Source organism: Meleagris gallopavo, chromosome 3 (genome assembly GCF_000146605.3).
Source record: "Meleagris gallopavo isolate NT-WF06-2002-E0010 breed Aviagen turkey brand Nicholas breeding stock chromosome 3, Turkey_5.1, whole genome shotgun sequence".
NCBI classification, from domain to species: Eukaryota; Metazoa; Chordata; class Aves; order Galliformes; family Phasianidae; genus Meleagris; species Meleagris gallopavo.
In genome coordinates this window covers 22,688,866-22,707,498 of record NC_015013.2, presented here as the reverse complement: position 1 = coordinate 22,707,498, position 18,633 = coordinate 22,688,866, and the positions used below count along the sequence as shown (strand labels likewise).

General features: G+C 40.0%; 1 protein-coding gene across 1 annotated transcript in view; it reads right to left on the bottom strand.

Annotated features, from left to right (window-relative positions):
- ANKH (ANKH inorganic pyrophosphate transport regulator) overlaps positions 1-18,633 on the bottom strand; it is a 101,431-nt gene that overhangs the window by 82,280 nt on the left and 518 nt on the right. The window lies entirely within an intron of this gene.

Genomic DNA, 18,633 nt, shown 5'->3' with positions numbered 1-18,633 from the left:
AAAAAAAGAAAAGAAAAAGAAAACAATTTATACATTCTGTGGTATTTTTTAAATAGAAGATGCTAGATTTTCAGATACTAAAAAACAACAGCCTATATGATCTAGAATGAAACATGGCTTTAACATACAGAATACTGTTACTGAACTACAGCAATGTGTATTTAAAAACAAAAACTGCACTGTTTTCAAAGTCTGCATTCTCCAGATACAAGATACAGTAAGTCAACCAAGACATCATAACGAAATAATCCTCTCCTATGCACAAGAACACTTAATAATTTTTACGTTAAGCTTTGCTTTAGAATCTATAAATCTGCACTGTTCACCACTTAACAGATACTGTAACTCTATGGAAAAAGCTGAAATACAGGCTTGTTAAATGTGATGAATTGAGTAAATCACTTTAATTGACAGCAGAGGCATTTTTCTTTCTTTGAATAGGACTACATATTTGTTCAGGGCTATATCGTCTCATCACCAGCAACTTTTTCCATTAGTCTTTTTTTTCTGAAACACAATACTGTGACTGATACTGTTTGCTCTCTACAGCTCTTGCATAGCCATTCTGATTTTGAGATGTCTAAGGTTTGTTCACAACCTGTTACTAAATTTGGCTGAACTAATCCTCTTTTCTGTTTCTGATATTAGTATTATAAATACAACTGAGCCAGTTCCACTGGTAGGCAAAACCAGCTTGTTTGGAAGGAGATCCAGCAGCCCGCACATCTTGAAGACCCAGTGACAGCAGATTGTTTCCTGAGAGCGTCTTATTATAGTGGTAATGATTGCTCCACAGAGTTAAACTTCTATTACAAAGATCAGTCTATTAGAGCAGTAAAAACACTTCCTTTGCCTTGTCTTGTTACTTTCATTAAAATCTGTGTGATTTTGCTACTGTTTTCTACGACTGACATCCCGCAGTCCCACTAGGATGATCTGGTAACAGCGAACTAATAAAGACGCCTTCTTGCACATTGCTGCTGCCTCTTTTTCTGGTCAGTGCTGGCCACTTTCCTTTTTCATTACTGAGTTCTTGGTCTATGGCAAAAAATACCTGGTGACAGCGTTAGTACAAGACAATGGTATTTTTAAGACAGTAATACAAAGACAAGTATTTCAACCACCAGTTTCTCTTTCATCTCCCTTTTTTCTGAAACACTATTAATATGCAATAGGCACTTCGTAATGATTTCAACTCTATACTACTGGAAGTAAATAAAGTTGACCCGTGTTATATGAAGAATTACAACTCCCTGGCTCTTACTACAGCACAAACTTCTGCAAGAACTGTTAGAGCCAATGGCTTTGATTATACAAGTGAAAATGTAAGGGGAAAAGATGACCTAATTCCCTGTAGGTGAAAAATGGTGGACCTTCATCCTAAATCCACACTGGTCTGACTGGCTAACAGACTGCTGTTTGAAAACTTGCATTTGTTCCTCCCGCCTGATCTTTTCTTTTTTCTTGTCTGAGTAAAGAAAGATTTGCTTATTGGCATATCCCGAGCTCTTGAGTTTTATTCTGCTTTTTACATAATAAGTTCTTTGTCCTGAAAGCAAAGAAATGTGATGACTATAGCTTTTGTTCCAAGATCTGGGCTGAGTTTTGGGCCATTAAGGCTCTTTCCAATTGTAAGATGTCACTCCCTCAGGCTTTCTATGTAATGGGTGATAAAGGAGTTGGAAAGCAAATTTATTGCCTCTCTTTCTTAAAGGCCTTCTTTTTCATCCTTGACAGTGGTAATGAGACCTTTACAGCTGATGCTATTGGGTTTCTCCTGAGTGTCTTATTCTTTGGTGTCATTAAGAAGATAAGTTATCCTTTCTAAAAATCTCCTCCTCCTGTTCACTTTCAAGGTCATGTTTTTGCATGGCTTCAGTGTTAATGTGCAAGAAGTTCCCACCAAGCGTATGGAAACTCTACAGATTGTTTTGGATTAGGACTGCATTTATTTATCATGGATCTTGAGGTATTTTTTCTGGGGATATCAGACATTACAGACAACCACAATTTTCTAGTGAGCCTGTAAGAACTGGAGCTGCTTTTATGTCATGTTATATTCCTCTTCATCCTTTTTCCTAGACCTCTGCTTTTCTGGAAGCTCATCATTGTGCACAATATTCATGTTCCTAGAGCAGATTATTTCTGATGATTCCATAGTTTCAGTGGTTGAAACCTCTTTGTACAGGCAGCATCAATTTCTATTTGCAGATGGTCTTTATTCTGCTTAGTTAACAATGATACAGCAAATTTCTAATTCCCTACCAACAGTGAATTAAAAAGATCACAATCTTTAAAGACTGAAAAAACAAACAAACAAACAAACAAAAACATTTTCTCCAAATTCTAAGGAGTTTTCTATCTACCAATAGCTTTTGTGAGCATTGTGCCTCTCTCAATGAGGGGCATATATTCAGGAAAATACCCAAACTGCACCATTTTTCACATACATGTAGTCTAGCAATGAAGAATGATCATTAGAGATGATGAGCACAGCCACACTGTAGAAAGACTTAAACTTCACTGAGTCTAGGGTGTAAACTGTGCAGTAAACAGACCTGCTACTCTACTTGTGGAAGAATTGTCCCCATTGGGACAGAATATGCACAACTGAGTGCACTGTAAGGATTCCAGCCTCATTCTGAGACATCCAGAGCTGGGGATGGTTGGAGACAAAGGCTACTACTTTGTAAAAACCTGTTAAGTGCCAACACTAATTAATCCCAGTGTATTTTGGGGACAGGAATCCTCTCTTCGTTGTACACATCCAGTCCCCTTGCACATAGGCCAGGGCATACTGCCAGTCCTGCAATACAAACATTTCTTCACAATCATAAAAGCATGGGATTTGAAAAAAGTCCTTGAGAACAAGAGTGGCAGAAGGATTCACATCCCTGCTTGTACCATGGAAGGCAGACTCAGACAAAACCCTCTCCCAGGCTGCTCCTCTTTGGCAGTGTTGAACATGGAGCAGGGGCAGAGTGGCCAGCAGGCTGAAGCAGATACTATGCTCCTGATGCTCTGTCTGTTTGCTTCTCTTTACTGTAAGCAGAGTGCTTAGTCAGCACTCAGACACTCAGAAACACGTGACACAGCTAAAAAGAACCCAGAAACACCCTAACCAAACACAATTCCCTTTTACCTCAATCTTGATTCAACTAGATGAGGAAGCTAAGCTTCTGATACACAGAAGTAAGCCTCTAGTGTCTCATCATTTGCTCTTCTTACAAGACACCTTGTTCCATTCAAATCATAAAATCATTTTATAAGCTCATTTTTAATTAACTAGAGTGACATAACTAGAGCTTCTTGGTCACTGCATTTATGCAGACACCAGCATATTTAATACCCTTGTTTCTAAAATGTCACATTTCCAAAGTGAATATACTGCATCGTATAGAGCTTGTGATAGATATTTTTCTTGTAATGGGTCATTACTGTAATTGCGGTTGCTTTGCTTTCAGAAGGACTAAAGCAGCGTAATTCAAACAGATGGAAATACACAGACTGTGATTTTCAAAGTGCCTTAAGGGAGTTAAGCAATTCTCTCTTAGTGTAGACTGCATGCTTTCCCCTTCAGTGTTCTTTAGGCACTTCTGAATATTACTAAGAATATGCTATAGCAGCAATGTTTAAAAGGATTTTCAAACCAGAATGCTTGCCTGCTATTTGGAATGCTGGGAGAACACATAGGCGAAGAAAAAATGGGAAGGTATTTCATGTATTGAGATTATCCTAAATCAGGCTCAATGGCAATGACAAAGCAAACACTGAAGCTCGGCTTTGATTTATCATTAGCATGCAAAATAGAAGAAATGAACAGATAAGCTACCCTGTGAACAGTGATAAAAGGGCATTGCTAAACCCTTGCAAATTTTGTTTAACATGTTATCTTCAAAAATCCTTCTTTATGAACTTGAATCTCCTTTGTCTTCTCTCATTATATTTTTCCTCATGTGATTGAGCAGCCTCCATCCTCAAGCTCATCTCTCTCCTGTCACCCCCCCACCCCCACGCTCATTCTGCTGGAGCATAAAATGAACAGAGCTTCATTTGTTCACCCGTGCCAGCACCAGCCGTAATGTCAGTGCAGCAGAAGCAGCAGCCCTGCCTCCACAGCTCTGGGTGAGGGGACATCTTGTGTTTCCGGGAACCAGGCATCCTAATTATCTGCTGTTCCTCCAGGAGAACAGTTAGTGGTTTTGTGTGGGTCTCTTGTAAGCAATGATTTCTTTTGGGAAAAAAAAAAGGTATTAAAAACAGTATTTTAGAGCTGCTGCATATTCAGTTAGATTTTGAAAATATGCTATAAAAAAAAAAAAGCTTTCAAAATTAGGGCTTAAACTGAACTGGCAGGTTCTCTTAGATAATGACTACAACAGCACAGTCTAAAGTGAGAGCATCTGATTTCTTGAAACTCCACTAAAGGATTCTCTTCTTTTAGATATATGGATCATATATTGGAGATAGATATATATAAAATGGTAGTGATCTGTACCAAGTTCTTCTTCCTTCTTCCAAGAGCATAGGCTTCAGTTCTTTGCTGTGCTTCTGGGACATGTGCAACAGAATGGACATTAACTCAATCTTAAAACCATATAGTTCAGTTTGCCTGTCCCTGATCTGTCCAGAGCCCTTATTCTTTTGGTAGCCTGAAGCCTTCCTCATTTCCAGCATTAAAGTACTCCCTTTCTGTTTATACTCAAATACTGCTACTCAGCTTGCTCTTGTCTGTGGGTAGGCAAACACCTTACCTTATCCATCTCCAAAGAACAACCTTATTCATGCTCTGATCATCTTCGCTGGAATACAGTAATCAAGTTCTTTCAGCTTCTCCTTCCCAGATAAGATAATAAGAAATGAAACTAATTGTTGGAGGGTTTTGTTTTGCTGTTTTGTTTTTTTTTTCCCTAATCTTTTGAACAAGTTTCAATTGACCTGCTTTAAGCATGTCCAGCCATGAACTGCGTGAAGAACCCCAGATGAAATCTCAGTTGAGTCATATACTAATATATTTTTTTTTTATCTCTGCTGGGAGGCAGACCATCAGATAAATCCTCCACGCTTTTCAATTTTCTCCCCTTTATGTCATCCTTGTGTATTTCATATACTTCTTTCTTTTTCCAGAGAACAGAAGCCCTTTGCAGTGATATTTCAAACAGTTTGCAGTAGAGAAACACCCATTCATTTTCATTAGGAGATGAACCTACTTTGGTAAACATAGAAATCTACAATCTGAACTCTTGGGAGTGCTAGGCAAGCCAAAAAATCTATCCCCGGAAGCTGTTATTTCAGTAACTTTTTTATTCAGAGTACTTACTCCTTGTTAAATATTTTCGTTCTTTCCTGCATGCTAGTCAGCTTGTTGCTTCTTTACTGGTCCCCAGCTCTTCTGCTTTACTTTTTCTTCACTATAAAACTAGAAATGTCATCAGTTTCTGTGAAGAGGGGAGATTTTCACAGTCTTAAGATCAATCTTGGCTTAGGACAAGTTTAATTTAGAAGAGGTAATGGGTCTGACTCACATCATGTTGTTTGTGTCATTCATCTCTGATTTGGAACAAGCTTACTAATTTACTTATGACCTGAAAATGTCTGAAATCAAATTATAGATAGCATTTTAAAAATATTTATATTGTTAAGAATGGTTATAAACATCACCAAATTCCCTCAAGATGAAATTCAGCTGCACAAGTTTACAATGGATACATCTCTTTCTGAAACCTACCCTGAACACCTACTTCACAACATCTGGAATGCCTCACACAATATATTCATGACATTTACAAATGACTGAGTTCGACATGCTTCTCCCAGGCTTCCAAAAAGAATTGCTTTTAAAAGAATACACCAAAGAGCAGAATGATTCTGTGATCCAAAAGAGGCTTTGGTGAGATTAGATTCCCTCAGCACTTCAACATCTTTATCTCCGACCTTGCAGGTAAGAAAACATCGGTCAGCTACAGCAGGATGAGCAGTCATGTAAGGAATGCAGGCAATGATATTCTCGTCTGTGATCCAGAAATTGGCTTTAAGACTTAGTGAGAGAATAATCACTTTGACCTTTGTGTGCAACATCTTAAAAAAGCAGTGAGGAGAGCAGGCACTCACCATGTGTCATCAGATGCTAGCTTGCAGAGAGAAAAATTTCACTGTTCCCCCTACACAGCATCGTGCTGAGCAGGAATCTAAAACAAGCAACTGGGGTGAGGACAAGAGGGGGCCACAGGTCACTGGCAGTGGCAGAGCAGTCACATCCACATCTTGCCAACACTACAACATGCCAGCTAGGAGAGAAAGCCTCTGAACAACACTGACCCAGAGCTTACTCAGGCACAGTGGGATGGGAAGGAGAAATAAAGTTAGCCAGACAGCAGGTTTCCTGGCACCACAACTGCATGTTTGCAGGAGTAAGAAGAGGCAAGCATGGACTGTTTGCTACATAAAGTCCTGTAGCTTTGCAAAGCACACATTCTTAACCTAAAGCCTTGCTGCGTCGTACGATATAAATACCAGTGCATGTGCTTAGCTTGGGCTAAAATCAGAGCACACAGGTATCAAAAAGATGTCAAGTTAAGCATTCCTCTTCTGGAGCTGGGCCTCTTGTTTATGAGGGGCTTAGCAATGGGAACCTTGCTGTCATTACCATGGTGGCAGTTTGCCTGCAAACGCTCAGAGAACATACTCTGAGGGAAGCCCTTGGAAAAGGCACAGCAAAGGAAAATTTGATTTATGAGATGGCAGCAAGTTAGCAGGTCCCTGAAGATTACAGACAGCTCTGGAGACTAGAACGTTAGTCAATGACGCTACAGAAAGGAGTGGTGGCTGAGGAGCTCAGGAGCTGTCCAGTGTTGGAGCCAGCGAGGCACAGGACCTGACGGTGGGCTCAGCTGAAGGCAGATGATGTGACACACAGCCACTTTTACATAAACATATGTAAGCAAGAAGCCAAAATGCGTAGTAGAAGCTTAAACTGATGATGGTAGGTCCTCTTGGATTCAACTTGTCAGGCTGCAGATGGCTTCTTGTGTTTCATTGGTGCAATACCATGCAGTGAAAGGGAAAAAAAAGGATTGAGTGATATGCAAGGGCTCCTTATTTTTATATCCTGTCTCTTTCTCAATGGGTTGTTTTCTTGCTTTCACAAAGGAATCATGAAGCAAAGGGGCAGACACAGTAGACTTGAGGCTTACAGAATCTTGTCTAGTCAAAACAGAAAGACGTGTATTTGATGCTAAATGTCACGAGACAGAGGCACTACTCCTTACAGAGAGCAAACGAGAGATGCTAAAGTTTGAAGCTGTCTTTGAAACCAACTCCTAGAAGTTGCACTAATAACCTCTTGCAAAATGGCTACTAATCTCTCTTTCTTTGTAATCATTCCAAGCTGTTTGTGTATCACTCCCCCCTACCCTGTGTCAACAACAAAGTGTTTAGAGTCCCTAATGCTATGAGCCTGTTAAGACTAAAAAACCTTAAAACACTCTTTATTCTTCCAGCTGTAGACATGCATAAGCAATTGACTTATTTCTTGCCATGCAGCTCACACTCAAGAGTTCTCAAGAGGTAAGGCAAACTCTTCTAGATATCACTATTGATATATAATGGCTTCTTTTGGGGTGCAGCTACTATAATTATCTGCACTTGAAAAAAGATCAGGGATAGTAGTGAGTCATGATTTTCTTTCCATATATTTCTACAGTTCAAGGCAGAATATCCTTTATCACCAGTTGGACTTGTATTGCTTAACATTCTCCTCTGTAGTGGTCATAGAGAAGCCAACTGCCTTCTTGTTAATCTAAGTTTATACTTAGATTATACTGGCTTTGTCTGCTTTAGACTTAGAGCAGAATGAGGAGGAAAAAATGTCTGTTATTCAGCAAGATATCAGTCATGAAAGTATGGCCCCACAGCCACATGGTATGTAAATATCTTAGTTTTTCTTCTGAGGTGAAAAGCTCTTGTGACTTGAGACAGGCATTAGTTGCACACTTCTGGGATGTGCTGGTACTGCTAAAGCAAAAGTTGGCAGTTTTTTTCTTTCCTGCAGATTCCTCCTTAATCTAGACCTTTCTTTAACCACTTGCCCCATTTTCCACCTTTAAATCAGTAGATACATTCAATACAGAAGAACCCACATTTGCAGATTACCACAAGCCTGAGTGAACCCTCACAAATATGCAGCTTAACATACATTCTCCTCACTAAGTTCAGAGGCAAGGATTGTGCCTTTGCTAGCTAAGATGTCTTTAGCAATACAACTGCTCATAAGGAGGCTGGAGATTGCAGATGACAAAAAAGGGACGCTGTGAATTGGAGAAGCTAGCCCACAGCTGCACAGGTCATTTCTGGACAGTGATTCAAAGCTAACCAATAGGCCAACCCTAGAATAAGAAAATGTCAAGCAGGCTACCTGCTGTGTTTTCTCATAAATTTATTGAAGAGAGAAATTTTGGCCTCTGATCAGTATCAGCAGGAAAAAACAAACAACAACAACAGTGCTTATAACAAATCCAGAAGGCATTGCTGAAGAAAGCTCTTCCAAAGATGATTACAATGCTGGAGTATGTCCTAACCAGTAGACCGTTGATTATATCTCAGAAAGCTCATATAAGAACAAGCCGGTGAATGCTGAAAGGTCGTCATGCTTTCATGCTTTGAAATAAAAAGCTCTGAAGCAAAATGTCTGCCCACAAGTATATAAAGAACAGTGGTGACATGAGCAGGAGTGCTTCAAGGTTATATTTCAAGAAGATGAGATTCATGTAGAAAATCAATTATTCAAAAATAAAGCCACGTTTGCACATGCAACCACCACTCTAGCATGTAACCAGAGGTGTCTCAAACTACAGGAGGCAGTCATGCACACATGAAAATACCTAGATAGTTCCACATGCAGCTTTTGTCCTTTCTGTAACCTCCTTGTCTCACATGCAAGGTAGTGAGTAATCAGCACAGTACTTAGGACCATTCAGTGAACCATTTTTCTGTAAATGTATTCTCTTTTCATGCTCACAAAAAAGACTCTATGTGCATGTTTATATGCATTAATCTTTTGTATTAGAGAAGCAATTGAGAAAGGTATTTACCTGGAGCAAATAGAAAGGTTTTTGTGGATCTTAAAAATGTTTTATGGTTTAAACTTCCTTTCTCTTCTAAAGCAAATGCTTCAGACTGTGAAACCGTCATGACTCGACATAAACATGGGCAAGCTGATCATGCTGCCACACTAGACTTCTGCCTACATGTTATCACTCATTTTGTACTATTGAAGAGCAGAGTAAAATGGCCAGAAACGCCTCTGTGATAAAAAAAACTGAGGTTATTTTAATGGGCTTCAAAAAAAGTATGAACAAGAGATGGTAAAATTGAAGTTTGATAGAGAAGATGATCCATACACTGAGAAGGGAAGATTTATTCCCCACCAACTGTGGGGCAGCCTACAGACAGTGCACGGGTGCTAGTGAATGAGGGAAACCAACTGTCCTCCCAAGCACGTCCCATGTTTAGCAGGTTCTTCCTGCTATCACTGGCAGCAGGTTTGAACTCCTCTCCTTAAGCAGCCTCTTGGTCAGTGGATTGCAATTAACTCAAGTGTTCTAAGTCATTTCCAGAATGCTAGAGTGGGTGAGGAAGTGGGGTGGTTTGATGGAGTAAATTACAAAAGCTAATAACTGGGCAAGGACCAAATGACTGTCTGAGACAATCAAGATGTGATCCCTCAAGGAAGGCAAGAGTTTGAAGGAGATGAAAACAAGGAGAGATGTGCTTGCCCACACATCCCTTCCAGAGGCTGAGACTGGAACAAGGGCTCTGAGCCCTGCCTTCCCTCTGCTGCCAGCAAATTAACTGGGAAATCCATGTGCACAGGACCTAGTATGATGCCCCTCCCTGCTCAAGTCACAGATTGGTAGCTACCTGTGAGCAGATGGGATGCCCATGTAACTAAACTGTTTCAGTATCCAAGAGACAACAAGGCAAAGCAAATGAACCACAGTAGTGAACTGAAAAGACTACTGTATTTCAAGGTACAAGACTGGAAAGGACATGCACTTTATGTCAACACAGTAACCAAAACACCCTTTGTGTCTGCTGAGTGTCTTAAGGAAGCTATCTCCTTAAGTCCTTTAAAACATCCTGCAAACCTCCATTGTAAAATGAGAGGTAAGATCTCTCTTCTTTCCACACTGAGGAAATTCCAACACTCAATTTCCTTCATACTGGAAGGCTCCTTGGATCCCGAGACCCTCAAATTGTTTGCATTTTTTTCCCCAGCTCTGCCCCCAAGACTCTAGAGTTGCATATTGCTTGCTCAGGTAGCAAAGTGTGCTGTTCTACTGCACACTTCTGAAATGAACATGACAGGGACCTCAAAGTCAATACTTAATTAAGTACATAACTGATTTCCTAATAAGCCATCTCTGTACATTCAACTTGGGAATTGTTGTGTTAAAAATAGAATATTATCATGTAAGAAAACCGTATCATAAACACAAAAGCCAAAGTGATTGAAATTAATATCAGAAATTCCAAACCTCTGAGCTGTACAAGATACTAGGAAGAGGACATGTTAACTGTTCTTAACTACACTGCCCTTCTAGATTGCGCTGATCATTTTTGAGAAGTTCACAGATTCCCAGTTGCTTGACTCTCTCACCAGAGAGAGTGGTCTTCAGGTTTGATTTATCATGTGCAGTACGTTACATTGATGACAATATTATCTGCTTTCAGCAATTCACTGAATTTGAGCCTATGTAAAATGTCACCAACATCTAATGCCATCTAAAGCCTAGCACTCTTCATGCCAACATATTTTAGAACTAAATAATGTATGAGCTGGAACAACTACTGCATTTTACCTGGAAAAATTATCTGGAAACCTTTTTGGTCTAAATTATGTTTAATTGCTTCAAACTCTTTTATTGCTCTGGGACACGTTCTCCTCTGCAGCATTGACCTAGCTAACACTGTTTCTTCTCCTCCATAATCACACTGCAGTTCATAGAACTGCAGACAGCTATGAAGTTTTTCCTTTTTTTGTCCAAGCTATAAATATTTCATTTGTATAATATTTCTCCTTATGTAACTGACATTTCATTCCCTATTAACAGAACTGAAAATGTGAAGTGTCTTCCTGCCCTGTAATACTGTAATATTGTTAACTACTTATTTTCTCTTCAAATGTGCTAAACACTTTTTAATTGGTGGCAGAGGGAATGGTAATGGCTGGACTTGTGCAAGCCTGTCTTTCATCTGCAGAACTACAGTTCCAGATCAAAGGCTCCCAACTTCTTGGAGCGTACTGGTATGGCACAGCAGTGAAAATCTTCGTAACAGGCAGGGAGCTGTCTGAGGCCTGCCTCAGTTCAGCTCACCTTACTCACCATGGCTATAGAAGCAGCAGCTGCCATTCACAGACACAAAGGTTATAAAATTAAGACACTGGTCCCTGGTTTGCAGCAGAATGAAAGAAGGGCAAACACAGTGAGACTACTACGCAAATAGGGAAAACAATCTAATAAAATATAAACATAAATTCTATATTTTCAGGGAAGTAAAATATCAAATATTGTCACTAAAAACAACAGTGGATGCAGTGAAATTTTGCCCCTTGTGTCTACACACCCTATTTATCTGACTTTATTCAGGAAAAAAAAATAGTCACAGTTAGGGTGTTGTGTTTGACATATGGCCCACAAAACCCTGTACTAAAAAAACTACGTACAAGATATCAGGGGCAAGTAACTAAGAAAAATGTAAATACTAATATGCCATACAACTTGTATGGATGTTCTTTCTGCATCTCCACTGGAAGATTTTCAGAGCAGTAAAATTGAAAAAGGTTGGAAACAACGGCCGTAGCAATCCAATCGCAAAGCAAAAGAGCTCTCTAGAGTGAGTCATTTGAAATTAAGTTGTGCCTTACAGTTTATTCTTGCCAGTTCCAACAATGCAGTCAAAACACTTCCCACACTAAAAGCTGGACTCTTGTCGAGCCACCAACAAGAAATGGTGCCATATCAGCAAAGCAAACTGGGCATGCCATCACCCTTTTTCCAGCAGTAATACTCCTGCCAAACAAGAAACTGAATTACTCGCATAATATTGGAGAAAATAATTAAATATGATTTCATTCCATTCTAACACTATGTTTTATTTTTAGCAAACTGTTGTTTACTCTCCAGTATTTTTCCTTTGTCTTTCCCAGTATGCTCTTGAAATGGGTATGGAAATCAACTGCGTTCACAAATAGCAATGCTGTACTTCAGCATTCCTTGAAACCAAAGGCTTGTTTACACCTTGAATTAATTTGTAGTTAACATTTTATGCAGGCACTTTTATTTTACTGTATATCAGAAAGGAACTAATCAAGAAAAACTGCACATGCAAACAAACACTAATGTAGGGTAACAAGGCTCTGTGCAAAATCTTCCACAGGAGTGATACCACAGAGCAAACAGAAGGTGGAGAACTGCAGAGCTTTGCTGTTTCAGAAGCAGAAGTTCATGGGTCATTCAGGTCTCTTGTTCTTATGGCCATTCTTTTTAATTCTCAAGCTAACGGTTATTGGAAGAGGCAGCAGCAGCCTATACCATAGCTACAGGAACACGTCAGTAGAAAATGAAGCAAGCAGAAGAAAGTATAATCTGATAGTGTACTTGCATATTAATGTTCCTACTTCTCCCTCCCCAAAATCCACAGCATTCCATGTACTGAAAGGATGAGGTATCAATATCTAGTTTGATTAATTCATTGAAATCTAAGGTCATCACAAATTTTCCTTTTCTCTTTTGCACAAATGCATGTTCTAATATGCCATTTAAACTGGAATTGAGCTTAGCAGTAATACATGCTATTTAAGAACATCACAGATTTCTCAAAGTAGCTACAAAGCAAAATCTGTTTGGAATTGCTCAGTTTTACGCACGGAGGTTTCTGCATGAGTTGGCAGCTATATTTACATTTCCTATTTATACAGCAACTTACATCCATGTTTTACAAACACGAAGGAATAAACTTTGTAACTGCCTTGTGAAACACATCTCTATTTTCGAACTGACAAGACTCACACAAAGAAAGGGATAAATGCCTTGTGTAGGATCAAGTCAATTAATAGTTAGAATCTATATTTTCAGAGCTGGAGCCTAGCATCTGTGCCTTCTTTGCATATAGAAGCAGTCACTTATCTTGAAACAGTCATAAGATTGGTCATGTCATTCAAGGTTTTGTACACAACCAAGTTATCCATGTAGCAACAAAGTGAGCAAAGTTTAAAAATAAATGAGTTCAGATCAAATCAAATGCAAACAGAAATGCTTTTGAGAAAGAAATGAACAAAATATCTGAAACCATTTGAATGGTCAGTTTGACTCAGAAAAAGAAATTTTGCTTTTTCTTCTATGATGCAGAGTATGGTGGTCCAAAACCCCTTCAAAACTCAAATTTTGAAACAATGCTTTAAAATTAGACTTCGGGTATATCTTTCCTTACTGATGCTGTTTTCATCTACTGGACTTCACTGAAGGAAGGGGAAGACTTCAAGTGCCCTGTCCCCCAACATGCAGCTGGAATACTTGGCCACAACATGATTCTTTCCCAGTGAAGGACTGAGATAAGTCCAGAAAGAGCCCTCTGCCCAAGGGGGATCACTAGGGCAATATGGTAAATACCCCTGCTCTCCCAGCACACCACTTAATCTTCTGCTAGGGAGAATAGCTTCCAACCCACAGACTAAGAAGTTTTATAACAACCTACTGGGCAAATTCTGACTTGGGGTGGGGGAAGGGGGGCAGAGGGAACAGTGAGGGTAGAAAGCAGGGAGCTGATCAATTTTGTGAAGGAAGGAGAGGACTGGATGAAAAAAAGGTACTGATGAAGCACGCTACAGATCCTATGTCTAGGTTAGATATCCTACAGCACAGCAGCACAGAGCACTGCAAGGAATGGGCTCCTTTTGATTTTGTATCATACATGCTACTAAATGAAAATACCTAGCAGTTCAGCTACTGAGAGAATGCATCTTTGTTACAGTTAAGAACAATAATGTACTGCTGAGATTTGGCTTTTGTCTGCTAGCGCTTTATTAGATCTTTGACTTCTCCCCGGATCTCACTGTGTGCCGCTTGCTGTGAAACTCTAGCAAATGCTCAGTATGACTGTTGTGTCTGGCATCTAATGCCCACTGCAACTAACCACGTAACCATGTAGCCATGTAAGCATAATTAATCACTCCATGTATTCTCAAGAACTGTCCACAGGGTCTGCAGAACATTTAGCACTGGCCTGAAACCTCAAAGTGCTCGGCAGATAACTGTTTAGCAGCCAGGGCTGTAGGACTCAGGCTGGCATGGAAGACCTGCTTTGCCTAGAAACAGAAAGTCTCTGAAGCACGAGTGTTCAGATCAAAATCCTGCAAATCACAACTTCATGCAGGTTTAGTTTCTGATTCTATACGATGCCTTCAGATACGACTTAATTTACTAATTTAATTTAAAATCTCATGTAGTTCATATTAGTTAAAAACAAATTGAGTATTTCCATCATACTCATACTTTGCTAGTGGTAATAGCATACAGCCATCGTCTACACTAATTACAAGACCTTGCTGGATTCCTTGTTTGTGTGATACTAAAGTCCTGTAAGATTTCAGTGAGTCACTGACCTCTGGCAGCAGCAGTAACAGGAATACTTTGCACTTGCACAGCACCTTTCATCTTAGAGCGCTCCTGAAACACACATTCTTCTTATGGTCCTGTGACACAGAGGCAGGCATCCGAATACACTTCAAAGCCAGATGAACTGTGGCACAATGAGGTTACAAAACCTGGCCCAAATCCCTCCAAATGCTTGTTCTGAAAGTCCAGACAATAACACTTACCCCAAAAATGAGCTTCATAAAGTATTAATCAAAATGTTTAACCCCCTACCAGTTTGCAAATGGCATGGACAGAAGATAAGCTCACTAATTCTTTTTGATACATTATTCATGACTTGTTCAGCTTTTCTGGCAACTTTTATTTTTTTTAAAGGAAAAACAAAGAGAAATGCATTTAAATACAAGAAAAAAGGTTTGTTTTTTGAACAATTATTAGGAAAAATATATATATATTAGAATCCAAAATCTGTATCACCTCCTTTATAGTTCACCTGCCTGATCCCAGCTACTGAACTGTGCTCAGTTCCCTGCAGGACACAAACTCTCCTGTGATTTCAGGAGAAACTGGCAGTTGGACTCTGCTTGCCTGGGTTCAGTTTCCAAGTAGCTGCATGCCACTGAACACTATGTCTGCATGCCTAATAGTAGTGTTTGAAAATAAAATTACCCAGCCAACATCAGTTGAAAGTAAAGATTCAGAGCCCAGCTGCATTGTAGTGTGAAAGGACGAAGCACCCTTGTTCCAGTAGATAACTAGAGCAAATAAGGGACCACTGCAGATAGGTCATTGAGGGTCCAGATACTGCAAAATATTGCCATCTGCCTGATCTCTCCCATGAGCAGCAGACTGTCACCAGTTGCACTTGCAAACTATATTTTGTCCTGCTGGAGGCTAACAGTGCACTTCTGAGGAAGCCATTTAAATAAACTGCACCTCACCTCAACCCCTTGGTAATAGTTTTAATACAATACATAAACTACAGATTAGCCCATCACGGAATACATGAGCAGCTCTGAAAGTGTGTTACAAAGAAAACTGACGAGGAAAGCAACAGATTTCTGAATGCATGGGGTTACAGCAGTGCTATTTGCTGGGTGAGTTGTTTGAGGCTGTGCTCCACTTCCCCGCATGGCAGCAACTGATCTATTTCCTTCCAAGCAAGTACACTTAACATTTTCCATAGAAGTCAGGAATTTTAGTGCAAATCCTGATCCAAAGCACCCAGTAATAGTGAATCCAGGGATGAGGTTCTAAGAGTGAAACCCTCTTGCAGGCAAAATGAAGGGGCTAACCTCTCTTCTGCTGGTGGCAAACTCTTTGGATAAATGCTCTGTCCTGCGCATTTGTGGGTATACATAAGGATAAGTAAATAAACACATACCTGCACATGCATGCATACACACAAACACACTGTTTCTGCAGAAAAGGGAAAATGAAGCAAAATATTTGGGATTATTTTCCTGAAGGCCTTTCTCTCAGAAGAAAATTTCCTAAAAGATATGTGAATAAATTGTAGGAGAAATGGGTTGCAGAAGGTAATGGAAATGGATCAGAAATGGTTTACTTCACCAGTCTGCTGGCAATTTACCCCGTCATACATCAGGATTACTTTTTTTAGTACAAAAAGATATCAGGTATTTGTCTAAGAAGGTTTCACAAGGTGAACAGACGAGGTCAGATGACCGAACTGGAATAGCTCTGTAATACAGCCTTGGCATGAAGTGCTGCTGGATGAGGGTTCCAGGGTCACCAGGAGACTCCTCTCTGGCTACAGTGGCGCTGAGCAAACTGCAGGAGATGAGCCTGCCAGCTTTCGTGAGCACTGCTCCAGCATTTTTACTTCCTACCAACTAAACAAAATTGTCAAAGAAAACATATGGTATAGGACAAGGATGGCAGTCACAAAAGACGTTCTGCAAGTACTCTGTATCCCTTAAAGTTGCAAGAAATCCAGAGACGGCAACATTAACAACTATCTGGCAGCTTCCTACTGATGCTGGCTGTTAAACAAAACTAATTGACACCCAGAAAAGTCCCTCCAGTAAAAAAAGACTGACTTTGTTTTGCACTCTTCAGACCCAGGCTAATATTGTTACGTTTTGTTACAAAGGCTGTGCTTTGAATACTTCTTCTAAATACCCTTAAATACTCCTGCTTGAGAAAGCAATGTATGAATACAAACTATCAAAAAGGTTTCTGACTTAAGGTATTTTTAAACACCTTTTCCTTCCTGCTCATGCAACGTGCATTCTCTGCCTCATTTTTGCAATCATCTCTTACTTCTGATCTCTAGTTCTCCTGTTTCTTTTACAGTACAGTCCAGAGGGGTTCACTTTACTTCGTGATAATTTGACTGTCATTATCATTCCTAGAAATCTTTTTTATCCAAAGCGTACATTCACTGAGGGACATACCGGAGCCCCTTCAGAGCTATCAGTTGTCACATCCATTCTTTTATATGGCTTCCTTTCAAGCCTGTTATTAAGATTATTACAGTTTTGGAGAGCAGAAAGGTGACTGGCTCAGAAAGCCAATGTATTTTCAGTGACACAAGTTCTAATATCCTATGGGTGTTAAAAATAATGCATGTAATACAAGTAAAACTTCAAGTACGTATGCAATTACTGTCCTTTTGACAGTAAGAGGATTTCTTCTGACCTGGAGTGACTTTGTCCCTGCCTCAGTTTCCTGAATTCCACATAGGTAAGCTCCCACTGGGCCGGTACAGAATGCCTCTTTCCAGCTCCTATTACTAATCATAGGTTTTCTTCAGCAGTCTCGCTACTTGCTAGATTTTTCCCTCTTTAATTAAACACCTATCCAGACACCCATCTCAAAAATAGATACCCTAACACCCCCAGAAGGCCAGTCTCAACCTATGCCACAGCTATCAAACAAAATCCACTTTCTCAGATGTTTTTTTTTTTTGCACGCTGCTGTGAAAGATAGATACGATAGATAAGTACCATCCACATATTAACATCCCTGCTGTGTAACTCATTCCAGATCGGATAGAAGAGCCCTCACTTATACAATTGCAGTCTTTTGTTTGCTATTTTTTCATATTCTAGTCCAGAGCATACCGAAGACGGGATGTTTCTAACAGGTTGATGTGGGTTTTGAATGAAGCTGACCTTGTATGAATTAACTGAATATACGCACCTGTCACATGGCATTTGCTGAACGAACTATTTTCAATTTAACTTCTGTTGTACGCTATTTATGTGGCATAGTTATTAGCATTTAAGTCACCATTTCCCTTGTTGTTTCTACCTTTTCTTTTTTTCCCTAAGCATGATTTACAAAAGACTGATTCAGTAGGAAAGTACTCAGTTGTTTTCATATCATCGCTTATTTAAAGGACTGGGAAGCAAAATGAGATTAAGATAAGCATGATAAACACTCGATAACTGTTTTTTCCTACTGTAATACGTGTCCTTTGGTTTTCCTCTTCATAAACAGGTGAAAGTACGCATTAGTTTTCTGGTATCTTTGCTTACGGAGTATGGGAGCAGGTGCCTACTCTGGTTAGAAACCAAGAGCTTCTGAGCAAAACTGAGTGATCTGGAGCAAGTAGAAAAGCTGTATATGATGCAATTCTTATTGTGGCTGCCCAGTTTAATATCATGAGAGTACAGTGTCCTAGTAAAAAGGTGGTGTGTGCCCCTGTATCACAGCCAGACACATGGCTGGGGCCTCACTTGTCATAAACACCAAACGGAGAGACCACAAAGCTCTCTGCAGCATGATGCTATGACAGATGAGCATCCTTAATGAAGAGCAAAAGAGCAGAGGACATCAAGTACGAAAGGTAGTAAGCCGGGATCAGGACATCCTGGGATTCCCCACAACACTCGGGTATCTGAGCAGGGTTGAGGTGCACATACCCGCTAGCTGTCTCAAGCAGGCCCGCGGCCAGCCGGAGCGCAGCAGCACGGGGTCACCGGCCGCAGACCCGCGGCGCCCCCGGGCCGGC